This window comes from Pristiophorus japonicus, chromosome 14 (assembly GCF_044704955.1).
Source record: "Pristiophorus japonicus isolate sPriJap1 chromosome 14, sPriJap1.hap1, whole genome shotgun sequence".
NCBI lineage: Eukaryota > Metazoa > Chordata > Chondrichthyes > Pristiophoridae > Pristiophorus > Pristiophorus japonicus.
In genome coordinates this window covers 148048573-148069948 of record NC_091990.1, presented here as the reverse complement: position 1 = coordinate 148069948, position 21376 = coordinate 148048573, and positions in this window count along the sequence as shown.

Below are 21376 nucleotides of genomic sequence, written 5' to 3'. Positions count from 1 at the left end.
CAGGCTCATGTTCATCTACAACAAATGCCCGTTTGGAATTCGGTCAGCTTCAGTGATCTTTCAGAGAAATATGGGAGAGCTTACACAAGTCAGTGCCACACATGGTGGTCTTTCAGGACAACATATTGGTCATGGGTCGGGACACCGTCGAGCACCTACAAAACCTGGAGGAGGTCCTCCAGTGACTGGATCACGTAGGGCTGCAGCTGAAGAGGTCGAAATGCGTCTTCATGGCAACAGAAGTGGAGTTTTTGGAGAGAAAGATCGCGGCAGACGGCATTCGGCCCACAGACGCCAAGGCAGAGGCTATCAAGAACACGCCCAGGCCACAGAACGTCACGGAGTTGCGGTCGTTCCTGGGACTCCTCAACTATTTTGGTAACTCCCTACCGGGGTTAAGTACCCTTTTAGAGCCCGTACAAAGGTGAGAACTGGGTATGGGGAAAAAAACAAGCAATTGCTTTTGAGAAAGTCAGAAACATTTTATGCTCCAACAAGCTGCTTGTATTGTATAACCCGTGTAAAAGACTTGTGCCAGCATGTGATGCGTCTTTGTACGGAGTCGGGTGTGTATTACAACAAACTAACGTTGCGGGGAAGTTGTAATATAGAAACATAGAAAATAGGTGCAGGAGTAGGCCATTCGGCCCTTCGAGCCTGTACCGCCATTCAATAAGATCATGGCTGATCATTCCTTCAGTACCCCTTTCCTGCTTTCTCTCCATACCCCTTGATCCCCTTAACCATAAGAGGGACCATATCTAACTCCCTCTTGAATATATTCAATGAACTGGCATCAACAACTCTGTGCTGCAGGGAATTCCACAGGTTAAAAACTCTCTGAGTGAAGAAGTTTCTCCTCATCTCAGTCCCAAATGGCCTACCCCTTATCCTAAGACTGTGTCCCCTGGTTCTGGACTTCCTCAACATCGGGAACATTCTTCCCGCATCTAACCTGTCCAGTCCCGTCAGAATCTTCGACATTTCTATGAGATCCCCTCTCATCCTTCTAAACTCCAGTGAATAAATTCCCAGTTGATCCAGTCTTTCCTCATATGTCAGTCCTGCCATCCCGGGAATCAGTCTGGTGAACCTTCACTGCACTCCCTCAATAGCAAGAACATCCTTCCTCAGATTAGGAGACCAAAACTGAACACAATATTCCAGGTGAAGCCTCACTAAGGCCCTGTACAACTGCAGTAAGACCTCCCTGCTCCTATACTCAAATCCCCTAGCTATGAAGGCCAACATACCATTTTCCTTCTTCACCGCCTGCTGTACCTGCATGCCCACTTTCAGTGACTGATGAACCATGACACCCAGGTCTCGTTGCACCTCCCCTTTTCCTAATCTGCCACCATCCAGATAATATTCTGCCTTTGTGTTTTTGCCCCCAAAATGGATAACCTCACATTTATCCACATTATACTGCAACTGCCATGCATTTGGCCACTCACCTAACCTGTCCAAGTCACCCTGCAGCCTCTTAGCATCCTCCTCACAGCTCACACCGCCACCTAGTTTAGTGTCATCCGCAAACTTGGAGATATTACACTCAATTCCTTCATCTAAATCGTTAATGTATATTGTAAAGAGCTGAGGTCCCAGCACTGAGCCCTGCGGCACTGCCTGTCATTCTGAAAAGGACCCGTTTATCCCAACTCTCTGCTTCCTGTCTGCCAACCAGTTCTCCATCCACGTCAGTACATTACCCCCAATACCATGCGCTTTAATTTTGCACACCAATCTCTTGTGTGCGACCTTGTCAAAAGCCTTTTGAAAGACCAAATACACCACATCCACTGGTTCTCCCTTGTCCACTCTGCTAGTTACATCCTCAAAAAATTCCAGAAGATTTGTCAAGCATGATTTCCCTTTCATAAATCCATGCTGACTTGGTCCAATCCTGTCACTACTTTCCAAATGCGCTGCTATTTCATCCTTAATGATTGATTCCAACATTTTCCCCACTACTGATGTCAGGCTAACCGGTCTATAATTACCCGTTTCCTCTCTCCCTCCTTTTTTAAATAGTGGTGTTACATTAGCTACCCTCCTGTCCATCGGAACTGATCAAGAGTCAACAGACTGTTGGAAAATGATCACCAATGCATTCACTATTTCTAGGGCCACTTCCTTAAGTACTCTGGGATGCAGACTATCAGGCCCCGGGGATTTATCGGCCTTCAATCCCATCAACTTCCCTAACACAATTTCCCGCCTGATAAGGATATCCTTCAGTTCCTCCTTCTCACTAGACCTACTGTCCCCGAGTACATTCAGAAGGTTATTTGTGTCTTCCTTCGTGAAGACAGAACCGAAGTATTTGTTCAGTTGGTCTGCCATTTCTTTGTTCCCCATTATAAATTCACCTGAATCCGACTGCAAGGGATCTATGTTTGCTCCAGGAGCTTTTCTAAGGCCGAGAGGGCCTTCAGTGTGATTGAGAAGGAGGCATTAGCTTGTGTGTTCAGGGTAAAGAAAATGCATCAGTACCTGTTTGGCCTCAAATTTGAGCTGGAAACCAATCACAAGACCCTCACATCCCTGTTCGCTGAAAACAAGGGGATAAATACTAATGCCTCAGCCCACATACAAAGGTGGGCACTCGCGCTATCAGCGTATAACTATACCATCCGCCACAGGCCAGGCACCGAGAACTGTGCGGATGCTCTTAGTCGACTACCATTGTCCACCACGGGGGTGGAAATGGCGCAGCCTGCAAACTTGTTGATGGTGGCGCAGCCCACAGACTTGTTGATGGTCATGGAAGCGTTTGAAAATGATAAATCACCTGTCATGGCCCGCCAGATTAGGACTTGGACCAGCCAAAATCTTCTGCTGCCCCTAGTAAAAAAACTGTGTACTGCATGGGAGCTGTGCCAGTATCCCCGTTGAAATGCAAGAGCCAATCGAGCCATTCCAGCGGCGAAAGGATGAGCTGTCCATTCAGGCAGACTGCCTGTTGTGGGGTAACCGCGTAGTGCTAACCAAAAAGGGCAGGGAGACGTTCATCTCGGATCTCCACAGCACACACCCGGGTATAGTAATAATGAAAGCGATAGCCAGATCCCACGTGTGGTGGCCTGGTATCAACTCTGACTTAGAGTCCTGTGTACGGCAATGCAGCGTATGTGCTCAGTTGAGCAACGCGCCCAGAGAGGCACCACTAACTTTGTGGTTCTGGCCCTCCAGACCATGGTCGAGGATCCATGTCGACTATGCGGGCCCGTTTCTAGGTAAAATGTTCCTGGAGGTGGTGATGCTTTTTCAAAATGGATTGAATGTGAAATAATGTCGGGAAGCACCGCCACCGCCACCATTGAAAGTCTGAGGGCCATGTTTGCCACCCACGGCCTGCCTGACACACTGGTTAGTGACAACGGGCCATGTTTCACCAGTGCCGAATTTAAAGAATTCATGACCTGCAATGGGATCAAACATGTCACCTCGGCCCCATTTAAACCAGCCTCCAATGGGCAGGCAGAGCAGGCAGTACAAACAAACAGAGCCTCAAACGAGTCACAGAAGGCTCACTCCAAACCCGCCTGTCCCGAGTACTGCTCAGCTACCGCACGAGACCCCACTCGCTCACAGGGGTGCCCCCGGCTGAGCTTCTCATGAAAAGGACACTTAAAACCAGACTCTCGCTGGTTCATCCCAACCTGCATGATCAGGTAGAGAGCAGGCGACAGCAACAAAATGTAAACGATGGTCGCACCACTGTGTCACGGGAAATTGATCTGATTGACCCTGTGTATGTGCTAAACTATCGACATGGTCCCAAGTGGATCGCGGGCACGGTGATAGCTAAAGAAGGGAGTAGGTTGTTTGTCGTCAAACTTGACAATGGACAAATTTGCAGAAAGCACCTGGACCAAAAGAGGCTGCGGTTCACAGACTGCCCTGAACAACCCACAGCAGACACCACCTTTTTCGAGCCCACAACGCACACCCAAAGGATCAACGACACCATCCTGGACCAGGAAATCGAACCCATCACGCCCAACAGCCCAGCAAGGCCAGGCTCAGCTAGCAGCCCTGCAGGGCCAACAACACGCCAGCCCAGCGAGGGCACAGCCAACAAACCAGAACAGACATTTGTACCGAGGCGGTCCACCAGGGAAAGAAAGGCTCCTGACTTGTAAATAGTTTTCACTTTGACTTTGGCGGGGGGCAGTGATGTTGTGTATCTGTAAAGCATGCACTCCCATGTTCCACCACCAGGGAGCTCATCCCCTAAAGTCCCAAGGGATTCCAGCATCCCTTGGGAGCACTATATATAAGCCGGCCCCTAAGGTCTGTTCCTCACTCTGGAGTGTCTTATTAAAGACTGAGGTCACTGTTACTTTAACCTCCCTGTGTGCAGCCTCATCTGTGTTAGGAACACAATAAAGAAGTGTTTTCTTGTAACTGGCATTGAGTACAGAGAGGAAGGGGAAAACGGAGAGCACATCACCACAGTTTGTCCTCAGACACATCCCAGCAGGTAACTTAACAGCTGACTGTTCACCAGGCAACTTGAGCGCCGTTACATTTTGGAGGGAGGGATGTCAACATTAAAAGATGGGAGAATAACAACCTTTAAAATATGCAGTACATTTAAGAGTTACTAAAAAGAAAAGCTTAAAAAGCTTAAACAGATTAAAGTAAATTTTCTGTGATTTTTACAAATTTGCATTTGGAATTTTTTTTAAATGTACGGGCTAGTTTCCAATGGGGACTTCCAGAAGTGTGTGTTGGAGCAAGAAGAGAAGCCATTGCCAGAGATGCTCTGGCTACGATTGGATAGATAAGAGTGGAAGTAGGCAAGGGCAGTCCCACTCAGCTAGACACCGGACGAAAGGCGTTGGAAAATGATGGTGTGATCAACTGTGTCAAAACCTGCAGAAAATGCACAGAGGATGCCCAGGGGTGCCAAAAAGGGTTACTCTCCTGTCTCAACTGCTGCAGCAGGAAGCCCTGGTGCTTCAGAGATAAGGATTATGCACAGCAGGCACCTCAAAGCGCTGGAGAAGTACCACCAACACTGCCTCCGCAAGATCCTGCAAATCCATTGGCAGGATAGGTGCACTAATATCAGTGTTCTCACTCAGGCCAACTTACCAGCATCAAAGCATTGACCACGCTTGATCAGCTCCGTTAGGTGGGCCACATCGTTCGCATACCCAATACGAGACTCCCAAAACAAGCACTCTACTCGGAGCTCCGACACAGCAAGCAAGCCCCAGGTGGGCGAGGAAACGCTTCAATGACACCCTCAAAGCCTCCTTGAAAAAGTGCAACATCCCCACAGACACCTGGGAATCCCTGGCCCAAGACCACCCTAAGTAGAGGAAGAGCATCCGGGAGGGCGCTGAGCACCTCGAGTCTCTTTGCTGAGAGCACGCAGAAACCAAGCGTAAACAGCAGAAGGAGCACACAGCAACCCAAGCACCCCACCCACCTGTCCCTTCAACTCCTGTCTGCCTGTGACAGAGATTGTAGGTCCCGCATTGGATTCAACACTCATCTGAGAACTCATTTTTAGTGTGGAAGCAAGTCATCCTTGACTCTGAGGGACTGCCTAAGAAGATCAGGAAACCTTGGTACTCTGTTCCATTCTTATACTTATAAATCTGAACAAGTGTGGCAGAACGCTTTAGCACTCCCCTTTAAATGGCTCCCAGATTATGTACTAGAAGCTTGCTATGAATGTGTGATGAAGTCTGATTCCAGATCAGGGTTGGGCAGGTGCAATACCAGCACTATAATGTTCCCAATGCCTCCACACTCATATGGAAAATTCTTCATTTTATATCTGTTATACAGTAGGTGCAGTTCACAATTTCTCCAAAGATGTAATTCCTGTTCAGATCAGTACAGCCATTTCTTTCCCACCATCTAAGTAGCCAATTTGTCTCTTCCTTGGTAATCGGATATTTCTAAAAAGCATTAGTTGTGATAATTTCCTGCCTGTCTAAAGTTTGCCCCAAACTACCAGTCAAATGTAAATTATTTCCTCACTATAAGCACATTAAAGAACATAACATGTTTAGTGTAGGTTTATGGCTGTGAAGTGTGCAATTTGCTCTCATCCATATCTCAAAATATATTAACAGCCTACAGACAAGAAGGCATCGGTTTCAGAGCTTAAAAGGGAACTTGGCATTCAATTGGACAGTACAATCATGAGTGTAATTAGCGTAAGACATTGCCAGAAACTGGAAACGTTGCATAGAAATTTCTTTGGTTCAACGGTCACTTTATTACCATTTATATTTTGCTTAATTGGGATGAGGTAACAAACGAGATAATTCAATTTCCTTCAGGACATCCCAGTAAAGAGGCTCCAAACTGAATGTAAAACAATGAGGTAGATTTTCATCTTCACTGCCTGGGTGGTAAATCAGTAGAGTATATCGACTGCCCTTTGTAGAACTAAATAAAATGAATGGAGTGAAAATCAGGAGAGTCATATAGAGGGCGGGCAATTTGCTCCACCAGATTACTGCCTCAGCGCTGAAGACAAAAATCTACCCCAATAGGTTTATAATTATATAAATAGTGAAAGGGTGATCAAAGGAAGGGTGGCGCTGATTATAGATCAAAAAGGTCTTATGGAGGCAGAGGGCATGGCTGAGGTACAAGAGAGTATTTTGCATCTGCCTTCACTAAAGAAGAGAATGCTGCAATGTCACGGTAAAAGAGCAGATTGTAGTGAAAGAGGAGGTACTTAAAAGGTTGGCAGCGCTCAGAATTTAAAAAGTCACCAGGGCCAGATGTGATGCATCCTAAGTTGCTGAGGGAAGTAAGGGTGGAAATTGCATTGCCTCTGCCCACAATCTTCCAATCCTCCTTCGATACGGGAGTGGCACCAGAGGACTGGAGGGTTGCAAATGTTACACCCCTGTTCAAAAAAGGAGAGGGGGATAAGCCAAGCAGCCTAATGCCGGTGGTGGGAAAACTTTTAAATCCATTAATCCAGGACAAAAATGGCACTTGGAAAAATATGGGGTAATAAATGAAATCTGGCACAGATTTATTAAAGGCAAATCGTGCTTGACGAACTTGATTGAGTTCTTTGATGAAGTAATGGAAAGGGTGAATGAGGGCAGTACGGTTGATGTTTGTGTCTATGGTCTTTCAAAAGGCATTTGACAAAGTACCACATAATACACATCCTAGCAAAACTGAAGCTCATGGGATCAAAGGGGTAGTGGCTGGAAGTATATAAAATTAGCTAATGGACAGAAAGCAGAGCGTAGTGGTGAACAGTTATTTTTCAGACTGGAGCCATGTGTGCAGTGGTGTCCCCCAGGGGTCGGTGTTGGAACCACTGCTATTTTTGTTATTAACCACCTGGACTTGGGCATAATTTCAAAGTTTGCAGATGACACGAAACTTGCCAATGTAGTAAACAGTGAGGAGGATACTAAGAGACTTCAGGAGGATGTAGACAGTCGGGTAAAATGGCAGACAGATGGCAGATAAAATTTAACACAGAGGAGTGTGAATTGATTCATTTTGGTAGATAGAATGAGGAGAGACAATATAAACTAAATTGTACAATTTTAAAGAAGGTGCAAGAACAGATAGACCTGGGGGTATATGTACACAAGTCTTTGAAGGTGACAAGACAAGGTAAGATGGCCACTGAAAAGGATATGGGATCCTTGGCTTTATAAATAGAGGCATAAAGTACAAAAGCAAGGAAGTTATGCTAAACCTTTATAAAACACTCGTTTGGCCCCAACTGGAGTATTGTGACCAATTCTGGGCACCACACTTGGAGAGGGTGCAGAAGAGATTTACTAGAATGGTACCAGAGATGAGGGATTTCAGTTATGTGGAGAGGCCGGAGGAGCTGGGGTTGTTCTCCTTCAAGCAAAGGTGGTTAAGGAGAGATTTGATTGAGGTGCTTAAAATCTTGAAGGGTTTTGACAGAGTGAATAAGGAGAAACTGTTTCCCGTGGCAGAAGGGTCGGTAACCAGAGGACACAGATTTAAAGTAATTGACAAAAGAACCAGAAGTGACATGAGGATAATAACTTTCAAAAGGAAAATGGATAAATATTTGAAGTGGAAAAATTTGCTGGGCTAAAGGAAAAGAACAAGGGTAGTGGGACTAATTGGATTGCACTTTCAAAGAGCCGACACAGGCACAATGGGCTGAATGGCCTCCTATTATGCTGTATTATTCTATGATGCTATGAAAAAATCTAAACACCTACTACATAGCCCTAAAAATTTAAAAAATAATTAAAAAAATAATATATGGTTTAATTGTTACTTGTGTAAAAAGGTGGTGTACATTTGTGCTTTGAAGTGTCAGGACATGGGTTTGTAATTTTGACAAAAATGCAAATGGAGGTAATAGGTGAACAAGCCTGGTAAAAAGTAATAGAATTTTCAGCTGCTTCTGTGTCTTGCTTCCATCCTAAAATAGGTGCAGTAAGAGGGAGAAAAAGCAGTTTGTTTAGATATTCTAAAGGCCAGTCCTGAGAAACGTATCCAGAATTGTAATGGCAAGAAATGTTATCAAAAAGTGAATTCTGAATTTAAATTAAGTAATTATATTGATTGCTCAATGACAGGGCAAGATTTTAAAGTATCAACAAAGCTGGTACTTATTGTTTAAAAATAATCTAAACTAGCAGATCTCCTGTGGGGTTGCTCATGAATAGTTTGGAAAAATGACCATAGTTCTGTGCCGCCTAAATGTGACTATGATTTGTCCATCGCTGTAATATAGCAAATTTACGAAAGCAATACAGGCACGATGGGCCAAAAGGCCTCCCGCAAAGCTGTACGATTCTATGATAATATAACTGGCTTGAAGTAAAAAAATATATACTTTACTAATGCAGAGATATATAGGACTTTGTAGATATGCTTGTAGCAGATTGAACCTCCCTTAACCGGCACCCTCGGGACCTGGCCTGTGTCGAATAAGGGATTTTGCTGAATAAGGGAATAAGAGATTTTGCCGGGTAAAGGGAGGTCAGCCCGAGGGAGAGGGGGCGGGGGGAGAGGAGGTCGGTGCCTCGGGCAGGTGTCAGTGCGGATGCCAGCGGGCCGAGTGTCGTCAGACCCCCGGCGGGCCCCCAGCAGGCCGAGTGTTGGCGCAGCCCCCAGTGGGCCGAGTGTTGGTGGGCCCCTGATGGGCTGAGTGACGGCGAGCCCCCAGCAGACCGAGTGTCGGAGCGGCCCCAAAGTTGGGATGGAGGTCGGCCACGTTCTGCGCATGCGCATCCAGCCACCAGAATCATTCCAGACGAGGGGTGGTGCCAGATAAAGGAGTCCAGGATAAGGAAGGTCCAACCTGTAATACCATTTACCTATAACTACGTAACACTTGCTTAACATGCAAGTAACTTTGTTCTTCACTCACAAAACCTCTTATTCCAAGTTGTTTACCAAAAAAATATTTGTTTGTTCCAACTCCAATGGTACATTTGCAGTATTTAAGGTACAAGTATATTGTTTTTTTTATTTTCCTCCCTCCCTAAAGATATATTCTCTTCCCCTTTACTTACCACAGTGGATTTTAGTTCTTGCTGATGTTGTTGTTAGTATACCGCTGTCAAGGTTCCAATGACTAGCTGCTAATTAAGTGGTTCTTTATCAGGGCCTGGGCTTGATTGACCAACTAACTCTGCCCATAAGGTCCTCATCTCTGGATCTTGCACAGACATCGATTCCCCTCAGGAATGCAAAAAAACTCTAATCCCAAATGGCTCAGAATTTTTATTTCATGACTTAGACTGCACAAATGACCAAAGAAAACAAAATATTTTTTCCATTTTCTCATGCCATTCATCCCTTGCATAGTAATCTATAACATTTTTATCTAGTTTGTAACAGCATATTCTGGGTATTGTAGTTCTGCAGGAGCACGGTGACCAGTGCAATTTTCATCATACACACACACACGTCAGGTCCTTTTGTTGCTAGACACTGTGAAGCAGATTTTGGTCTGGGCTGTATCAAGAGGCCCAAAGTTCGATGGAATTGGTCCTTGGGCCTCGTGAGCACATTCTGTGCAAGTTGCCCAATTCCTGCCCTGCTCATCGCCGACTATTTTCTAGATGAGGTCTTTCAACAGGCACCTGGGACCCCCTAAAAAAGGGCCCATGAATTTAACAGTGGGACCAATTCCTATGCAGGTGTAGTGCGGGCTATCCCACTGCTAAATTGTTATACTTTGCGTCTGTTTTATGCCCCCAAAGAACGGCCGCACCGCATTCCCATTTCAACCTGTAGTTCCAAAGGAGCAGGAGGAATGTTACACCTCCCGGGATGCATCTTTCTCAGACACACCAACAGAAGCTGCGAATTCACAACACTCGGGTATAATTTTCAACTGGCTCGCATGCTCCAAAGGGAAAAATGGACCTATGTGGTGGAAACATTTTGCAGGCATTCCTAACATTAAAAAATATATATTTTACGGACATATATAGTAACCTTTTCCATTGTGTAATTTTTAAAAATGTTTTTTTATCTTCTAACTGTTAGCTATATCCACTCACCTGACTAAAGATGGGAAATGGCAGGTAAACATCACGAAGGATTTATTGACCAATTTGATTGATTGGTTTTACGGTACTTGCTGGGTCAGTGAATGATATCTTTCAAAATAATTGAGAGATTTGCTTGCACAGTTTCTTGCTAGTTACTTTCAATTTTCAATTCATTCATGTTTAATCGTGAAATATTTAATTGATAACAGATAAGTGGCTATTTGAGACAGTCGCGATATTTTTGCTGTGGTCGCCTAACATATAATGGCTTTGAAAGGTGCGATGCATCAGATGTGAGTAAATACAAGATGTAAATAAGATACAGATATTCAGCTGTTCGATAACAATGCAAGATTATAGATAATTTAGATGCGCTGTATGAAAAAATTGTATATACAAAATAAAGGGTAACATTGTATTCAGTATACAATCCAGTTTTTGATGTGCCCGATATATAGTGCTTTAAGGAAGTTCAATACAGTTTATATGAAGAAAATGTATAAAAGAATTAATCGCATTCTGTCACATGAATAATAAAATACAGCGATGTGATTTAACAATGAATTCATTGCACCAAATGTAATAATTTCTAACCAGATCAAAACCTTTATTTCTTATAAATAATGCCTTCTAAACAGTGCCAAACATTTTCGGAAATGTTGTATAGCAACCTGTAGAGCGGTAATCAATTTATACGCTTAATTATTTACATGGATTAAAATAGACATCTGGAAATATGTAACAGGGCTTTTGGATGAATTCAAGTAAATCACAACCACCTTGAACACACTTGTATATACTCTTTCTGCGTTTCTGTTGTTCCAATTTCAATCATATCCTGAGGTGTTCCTGCCTAAATCTCTGATTCACTAATAAATATGGTCGCTATAAATAAAATAGTGCTGGTATCTAACTACAGCAAGGCTCCTGTGTGAAATGGCAGCATGCTGTTGTGACAGAAATAGAGATCAAATTATAACATTTTATTTCAAATTATAACATTTCTAAATTTACTCGTGAATTTTAATTCTCTCCGATCGGTGGGAAAGGAGCGGGACAGCAGTTAAAATTGAGCAGTTCCATTTTCTGCTCTGTTCCCGCCGATTATCCCATTTAACACCATTGGTTCAAGTAAACAGTACATCTCAGTGCGATATGCTCACCCCTGCCCCTCCCCTCAAAAAATAGCACTAACGTCAAACACGCAGAAAACTGTGCTTTTAGACTCGGCAACACTCCCAATTGGGACAAATACAAAAGTAGCCACTGCTGTATTCATCTTGAAGCTTCTTAGGAAGCTTAGTCCAGGGAGTTAAATTCCAAGACTGATCCCTAATCCCCTTTCTTGACCTGGGGTTATACAACCAACTTGGTGTTGAAAGCTTGTGCTCCAGGCTACTGCAGCACAGCCGCCGATTGGTGGAAGGAAGAAACACAGATGCATTGAAGGTCAGCCAAATTAACAAGCAGAGGGCACTGGGCAGAAAAAGCTCATGACTTTTTTTTTACAAAAATAGCATATTCAACTGGATCAGTCTCAATAGAGAAGTTTTTTTTATAATGAACTTTTTTGGGGTCATCATTTGTGTGTACTTGTTTCTTACTTTAATCAAAAAAAATTTCTTGACTCAATTAGAATCATATGGTATATAAAGAAAGGAGAAAAAAAACTTGTCTCTTTTAAGCTTGGTTTTCAAAGGCTATGCACATACTAACATACCAAACCCTTGGGACCAGACAGCACAACAGATTAAAACATTGTAGCAAAACAGTACTCTTGTTATCGCTACAGTCCTCATTTGAATCCAGCCTTGATAAAAGGGATGAATGTCATCTCTTTCTCCTTGATAACTAATTGTGTGTATGATTCTACTGAGATTAAGTACGCATAAGCGGTTAGTTACCTTACATAGTCTTACATTTTGTATTCTGCAAAAATCTCCAGCAATGTTTTTTTTAAACTGGCCTGATTTCTAATAGTTAAAAGCACTTCCTGTGACTGGTGTAAGTGATGGCTCAGAAACAACTACAGATTGACTGAAAAGTGCCACTTGATATTCAAAATGTGCAACTGATAATGGCTTTCAGAAACAACCTAGTTGCCAGTATAGCGATTATGCAGCAATAACGGGCATTTATTATGTGTTAATTTCATTGCCTATTGGAGGAAAGTCAACTAATGTGTTCAATTAGAAAGGTCATGTCTAAATTCTAACATTGTTTTAAGGCTATAAAAAGACCCCATTCTTAGAAATGGCTCATCAAAACTAGGACTGTTCTACAGATCCGATTTGAACTGTATCTCAATGAATGATGATCTTTTAATCCAAATATCTTTTTCCATTTGGTAAAATTAAATGGAGGAAGTAGTATACTTTGCAGCAAATGGTGAGGAAAAACACTGGTAACTTTTTAATCTATTTTTGGTTCATAAGTGAAATGTACTATTTTTACAATCCCATTATACATACCAAATACTGAAGTTCTGTTGTGCTGTAGAGAAGTGAACTCATAAGCATTGTACTTTTTATATTACCAATGGGACATCATTACTTCTAACTCCACTCAAAAAAAGAAACCAAGCTATTTGTGGCACCAGTCCATTGCACAAACTTTAAATAATTAGGCACTAAACTGGCAGCCTCACTCAAAGAGGCCCCAAGTGTGGCTGTTTTGGGAAATGAAAAGGTTACACCTGTGAAGTAAGCTGTGCTCTCCTGAGATTGGATTGAAGGCATATTTTAGGGTTGGTGTAAAGAACGTTTTAATCTCTATCTGGTCACATAGTTTATAGTCCAAGAGTGCCAATACTAACACTGAAACTGGGGGCTAAAATTGCTTACCCAGCTTTAACATCCTCGATAAGATCATAAGTTCAACTCAAAACAACCTTTAAGCAAAAAGGGGAAAAAAAAAGCTAAGGCCCACATAAAATGTAAAACATTTTTCCTATAATTATGTCTTGACCTTGTGTGACTCTCTACTAATTTGGAGTAGTCTAACATACGTCCCTGAACAAAGTTTATCCGGTTTTGATTTCAGAGGCCCAAAAATCCTGGTGTTTTTAAAACTAGAGCCTGTTTTCAATAACTGCGGGATAGCAAGGAAGCTTTTCTGTAGAACAAGGAGATATGAATTCATATTCATCACTATAATAGGTCGCATTTAAAAAAAAAACACAGACAGGCGTACAACTAAACCAAATTTAAGTACTCCGCCATCAAATCTAAATTGTTATAGTGGACACTGCACAATCCGAAGAGACACAAGAAGCCTCCTGACCCAAGATTTGTATGTATAGGTGAACACACTGAGAAGCAAGTTGAATTAATTTTGATCCAGTTGATGAATTTGTTTCACTTCTTAAGTCTAAATTAAACGTCAGTGGTTTCTATTGAACACATCTAAGAAGCCAAATGAGTCATGAGACCTGCTTCCTTCCGCTTTTGGTCTTTGCTGTCTGAGAAACATTTTCAGGATATTGTGCCTAATTATTTATGGCGAGTATTGTTATGAGGTACTCCTGTTGATTTTGGATTTCTGATTATAGATTAATATTAAAAATATGAATAAACTTAACCAGTAGAATTCAAAGCTCAATCCTAAAAGAAAAAGCTAAAAGATGAGTGAGTCACTAGCTCAAACAGGAAAGTTTCTATTAAGATACTTCAATAGCCCTTAAGATACTGTACATTAATAGCCCTGAGGAAGTACCAGTTATGGATTAGGGGGTGGGAGTTCAAATCATAGCTTTGAAGGACATTCTAATTCAATACCATCAATGTGTTTTGCTAGACCTTGGTCAAGTTGTTGATGGATAGAGCATTTTACAGTAATATACTTGATAAGCCATAAAAGTTAGTGAGGCTATTCACAGCTCACATAAATGGAACTCAAGTCAGCCGGTTCTGAATGAACTTTGACGGTGGCTATAACTAGATAATGTTATTCTTACAGCTGAAAGAGGAAACGGTACTGTGATAGAAAGTGGCCACAGTGGGAATCTTATGGGGAATAGTAAAGTCCAATAGCTTTACAAATAATTCAACATATACTTAAGATATTATGGATTATTTTCAACAGCTCAGAGGAGCCTTGCTACTTAATAAGTTTCTTTATTGCAATAGCTATTGAAGGGTTTAGTGTTAATTTAAATGTGATTAGTGCTTATTTCTATACATTAGCTAGTGTAAATTTATTCTGCTCCCTTTTCCCTGTATATATAGAGTATAAAATGATTACAATTGAGATATTTAAACTTAATATGGAGCCAATTTAAGATAGATTGCTTCCTGGTGAACTGGTTTGTTTGTGTCCAAGCAGAACTCTTGCAGATTAGTTTCCAAATCTGTGCAAATTATGAGCCGAATCTGTTTGAAACTGAATCATTATAAAACTTCTGAGCTGCTTTGGGTGTGTCCACATCTCCAATTGACAGAAATGTGATTTCTTGCAGACACTGGAAATAGGAAGTACAATTACAAATAATTACACAAAGCCAAACAAGTGCAAGACTAGATGTGCCACACTTCATCATTCACCTGAGGACTGAAATTGTGCGAGACAACGTAACATCTGTACATGTTTTATGAAGAAACATGAAAACTGTAACTCTTAATGTAGCCGGAGTAAACTTTGACTTCTGACAGTATCAACAGAAATATCCCAGAGAAAGCGCAAGGCAATGTTAACATGGCTTCTCCCAAGTTCAAAGCTTCTTCATGATTAATGAATGTTGATAGTTTATTTTTTTTCAAGTTTCAGTGCAACATGCTGAATATCTTTGAAGGGAATCAAAGCGATGTTGCTTGACTTAAAGCCAAGTTGGTGACTTTGCTGCACACTGGGGGAAAAGGCAAGCTAGTTTTGTGTTGTATCATACTATAATGCTCAAACACCGAATGTGATTCAAAAGGTTTCCTAAATGTAATGCTTTAAATCATTGAGATCTCCTTCAAAGTGTACTACCTAGGCTTAATATGTGAACAGCCTCCCAGTAAATCACTGCCACCTCTGAATTGCAACACTTGCTATTCTTTCTTCAAACTTAATAGTAAACAACCATTTTCTCCATTGCCAGATTTCCATTCCAACACTGAAAGAGAACTTCCAAGTCTAAACCAAGCAAGTTCAGTTCTAGTTTGGTTCTACCAAATTACTCAAATTCAACTGAGCCTGAATAAGAACCAGTATTTGCAGTAATCCTTAATCAGCCCACTGTCTACAACTGGTGCTGTGACAGAGGAAGTAGTTATGTGGCAGTTTTTAACTGTGCCAGATACAATATTCAACAGATGTTCTGCATCAGTGAATAATATTGTCATCTCAGTAATGTCTTTCCTGCTTATTGTTGTGCATGCTCTGGATGTACAGATTCTCCCAGAAAGCCAGTAAGTGTTTCTTGTAGTTATATTGGGCCCAATTTTTTCCAAAGCTTTTTTTTTGGCGTACTTGAATTACGCCTGTTTTTTTGGGGGCCCAAGTACGCCAAAAAAAAATGTTCTATGTTTCCCCTTTGGATTTCTTCATTTTGGCGCAGTCCAACCCGCCCTTTAGTTTTGGAGGTGGAGCCTTGAACTGCGCCAAAAAGATCGGTTTGCCACGGTAACCAGGGACACAATGCGAGCTGAGGCTGGAAAGTGAAACGTACAGCCAGCTCGCAACACATTAAAATACATTAAAACATATTGCAGCAACGAACCTCCAATTATTAAAGTCCCCCCCCCCCTCCACCATCCCCGAGTGCTTTGCTGGTCCAGCTCCCTCCCCACCCCCGAGTGCTTTGCCGGTCCCACTCCCCACCCCAGGCCCGAACCCCTTGCCGATGCCGGTCCAGCTCTCCTGCCCCTAGCCTTGGCCAAAGGGCTTGCCGGTCTGCTTCCCTAGCCCACCCTGAGCCCCTTGCCGATGCCGGTCTAGCTCCAGCTCCCTCAGCCCCGAATGCTTTGCCAGTCCCGCCCCTAGCCCAGGCCAAATGGCGTCCCAGTCCACTCCCTCACCACTATCCCAGGCCGAGTGGCCTCCCAGTCTGCTTCACCGCCCCTATCCCAGGCTGAATGGCCTCCTGCCTCCCGGTCCCTGCACCTAACTACACCCGGTAGGCCTCCCCCCACCTCATCCCCTCTCTCTCCCCCCCACCCACCTCTCTTACCTTTCCTGCTGCTGCTGTCTGGGCATCTGCTGCATTTGCCTGCACCGATTTCCTTACCTGCGCCAATTTCTTTAACTCTCCAGAAGGTTTTTTCTGCAGGCCACATACACTGGCCTAAACAGAACTGGAGTAACTCAGCTGGTCAAACTTGCCTAAATGGCCAGAATTGGTGCAGGTGGCAGGTTATGCCCCCTTTGGCTGAAAAAAAATGTACCTAAAAAAATCGTAACTGAGTTACACTGGTGCAAATTGATTGGGGAAACTGTGGTTATTTTAAACTTGGGCCAAAAAAGCAGCCTGCTCCAAAAGAATGGCGCAAATCACTGGGGAAAATTGAGCCCATTATCCCTAATTAACATTACCTCTGCAAGATGCTATATCAAATAATTATCAGATTCTTTTTTATTTTGCTAGAACTTTCATTGAGTTATATTTTGTTTACCAAAAGCAGCAAGCTGTGAAATTGTTTAGTGGTTCAGGCAAAACTGTGGGTCTTCACCATCAGGGTTGCAGTTTATTCAGTAGATATGTGTATGCCATTGACATGATAAAATCCCGGTTCATTCACTATTTGTTTGTAGCCGTGTCACTTTACAATAACCAGTGCTTTCTATAAACATTTTATCAACATTGTTTTTTTGTCTTAAGCAAATTAAAAGGATTCCGCCAACTTCTACATGCATCAGCCTCGTTTCTGCCCCCAAATTGTTTCCTCCCAATTTTTCTCTCACCATACTTTAGAAGATACCCTTCATATTGGTGGATCAGGGTTGTTATTGCTGAAAACATTCCCAAATGCAGGAGGTGCATGCTGCACATACACTGCCACCCAATCCTAGGGCATACAACTTACCCAACCCCTAGAAGTCAGTTCTAAATTTACAAAAATAACTAGTCGGTATGTTTAAATAGAGTTTAAAATATATGTACTGATTGTATATAAAATCTCAGGTAGATTCTTTTCTAGTTTTGGAATGTATCAACATTCTATAAGCTAAGTGGTTCACACAAAAAATTCATCTCCTGAGACTTGAAGTGAGGACGCAGAAGAGGAACACTGAGCATCTCTTCTCTTTTATCTCCATGGAGACAGGTTGAGACTTATGCAGGATGATCTGTGTTGAAAAGGGGAAGCTAAGTTAGAGCCTCGCTGGTAAAAATCTATATGAAGAGAGAACAAACCACCCTCAGGGGAAGGACTATTCATTTAAAGTTTAGCAATCCAGAGACATGGACCCAAGCAGGAGAGGCCTACGTAAGCTGTTGAAGCCACAAAGGTACTTCTGTGTTATAAATTAAACGTTGGGCCACTGCTAAACATCAGGCATTGATGTACCCCATGATAACCTAGGGGAAGAATTGCTCTGTCACTATATATAATGAAATCATAAACATCTGTTTACAAGGTCATTACATCTGGGGGGGGGGGGGGGGGGGCAGCGATTTTCGGCAGCGCGTTCAGTTGCTAAAGGTGGTGAAGATGAGGTCTTGAGCTGAAATGCTGGTTAAGCCCATGTTTAGCACAAGATGCCATCTTGGTAAAGGAGTTGAAGTCTGCGCTAGGAATGGCTGATTGCCACTTAAAATGCCTTATAGTGCTCATTGAAGCGGCTGCACGGCATTTTGGTGGCTAGCGCTTGTTCTAATGCTCACTCCTAACAGCAACCAGCTGTTTGGTGGTAAACAAGGCGTTGATGTGGATTCGCTACTTAAAGAGATACTCACTATTTCATGTTCACTTACTGGTGTTGTGAAGAGGACCTCTGAAACACATCGGGAGATTTTCTGGGACACTTTGTCAAGATTTCACCAGCACTTTAACAAACTTTATTCTGAAAATTATCTGAGGACTTCACCTAAAAAGAGTAAGTACTGTGCTACTCCACCTTTTATAGGAGTCACCAGGAGAAAGGAAGTGCTTGGTCAAGGGCATCTTGCTAGGTCTCCCCCTTGTTCTGGACGAGGAATGGGAGGAGGACAGAAGGGCAGGCAGAATAGCACCAGCTGGTGCAGGAGGGCGAGGTGGCATCCTTTCCCTCTACAGGTACAGAGCATCCCTCCTCCACTGGGTCTCCTCCACCAGGACCTCCAGTGCCGCATCCGAGAACCTGTATGGCCTCTCCCTCTGTTCCTGAGCTATATTGTAATGTGCCGCTGTGTGCCAGGCAGCGCTCTCCACACCCTCAGTGGAAGTGGATGTGAGGAGCCCACTTATACTGCTCCATGAAAATTGCATCTAATCACTTTTGTGTTAACCCAGGCAAGTTCAAGTTATGGTGATCAGCAAATAGAACCAAAATTGTTTGCTAAATTCAAACTTTCAAACAAGCGTGTCTTATTAGCATAGCACCCATTGAGTATTTGTGTTCACCCTTTCACCAAAATATATAAAGAAAGACTTGCGTTTATATAGCACCAATTAAGTACTTTTTCAACGTAGTCAATATTGCAATGTAGGAAACGCGGCAGCCAATTTGCGCTCAGCAAGCTTCCACAAACAGCAATGGGATAATGGCCTGATAAACGTTTTTTGTTATGTTGATTGAGGGCTAAATATTGGCTGGGATACCGGGGATAACTCCTTTGCTCATCTTCGAAATAGTGCCATAGAATCTTTTACGTCCACCTGAGAGAACAGATGGGGCTTCGGTTTATCATCACACCCAAGTCTTGCAGAGTCTGTAGGTAGAATCAATTAAAAGTCATAAGCCAACCAGAAACAACATTGATATAAACACCAGCCCTACACCCAGACCCAGAAACAAAGTTCCAAGTAACAGTGATTCCATTTGGCCTGTATAGGGGATAAGGCTGAAGCAGAATCAAAGACTGCTGCACCAGAAAGTGTCTATAATTTTTTTTCAAACTTTTTACATTTTCTATTCTATTTGAATCCTGTTAATTAGACAACGGTGTTATTCTAGGCACTGAATGGCAGGGCAATGAAGTATTCAGATAGAAGTAGATATTTGAAGCAATCACAGCAAAAAGTGACACATTTATTTTAGTGCATAGAAGTTTATTTTGAAGTCTCTAATGAAATTAGCATCTTATTGAACTGAAAGTCTATCACTGTCTCATTCTACTGACTGTCACTTGGAGCTGGAAAATTGAAAGTGACTCCACTCGAAATATGATTCCACTTCAGGGTTTATTCTGAGGAAATGTTAGAACTACATAAATAAGGGTAATTTTAATTTGTGCTCCTCATGCAATTCATAACTTTAATCTTAAATCTGCACAAATCCAAGTTTAAAATAATTCTGATCTCAATTTAGAACTGCACGTTGCATGATTCACAAGGCTTTTTCTACTTGTTGATATTGAAGAATCATGTTACCCTCTTCAGTTTCACAAGCTTACATTTAGGTTTAAATAAAATATCCTTTTGAATTATATATATTTTTTTATCAATCAGTAAACAAAGACCAAATTAGTTATGTAATTACTCAGTGGTTTTTCATACACTGCTGCATCCGACTACTTCATTTGAGTTATAGCCAACACATACAGGCAACTCTCGATTATCCGGGTCCCTCGGGGAAAGGGCTATGCCGGGTAAACGATTTCTCCGTTAGAGTGATTGACATTATAAAGTTAAAACCCGATACTTTCCTGGGCCGAAAGGACTCCGAACGCACCGGCCCGATGCCTTCCCGGGCTGAAATTTAAAATCCCGTTACAATGGTTTCCCGTTGGATCTGTGTGCAGATAATCAAGAGTTGCCTGCAGTTACATTTTATTACTGTTAAGTTGCGCCATAATCTGCAGTGGTACTGCTGTTTAAAGATGCACAGACTGCGCTTTGTATTTTCATTAGGTGGTGGTGGTGTTGAATTTTTGCAATGTGCTGCTTTGGAGAGGATGGAATGGTTAATATATAGTCCATGCAGTAAGAAACTGGGCATGAAGGAGAACTTTGACTACACTCCAAAAGTACGTCATTGGCTGTAGAGCACTTTAAGACGTCCGGTGGTCGTAAAAGGCACTTTATAAATGCAAGTCTTTTTTTTTCTTTAACATTGTTGCGCCCATTTTATATGTTTAAAACGGATGCAACGATAAGTGGACCTGAGTCCGTGATCGGATCAGCCACGATCGCATTAAATGGCAGAACAGGCGCGAGGGGCCGTATGACCTATTCCTGCTCCTATTCCTGATGTCTTTATGTTCTTGTAACGAATTTATCAGGGCAGAGGCCTGTGCCCAATCTGCATGGGTGTTTGGGCTGATGCTGAATTGATTGGGGCCATATTTTAGGTGGCCCTGTCCCTGGCAGTGCGCAAGCTCCGAATAGTGGCTGCTCAAGAAAAAGGGCCTGAAACTTAACAGGAATGTGGTATTTGCGGATTCAGAAAGAGCAGGACTGCCTCATCTATCTCCACAAAGCAACTGCAGGTCACTGTCAGCCTGCCTTCCTCCTGATTACCGACCTCGCCCACCCCACCCCTCCAGACTTAAATGTGGGCATCGACGCCGGGCGATATTGGTCAGACTCCGACAGGTAAGCGAGGTTCAGGCGCCAGACGAGCGACCATTGCTCGCCTGCATTATTATGTTGAAGCCCAAGGAAGAATTTTGTTCCTCTGGCCTCTGCATGTCGTCACTGTAGCCACCGGAATCGCACCCGTTTCAGATGCTACCTAATTTAAACCCCAGTGATATGGACAGGGCAAGTCAGGAAGTGAGCTGGAAACAGGCAAATAGAAGCGAACAGGAA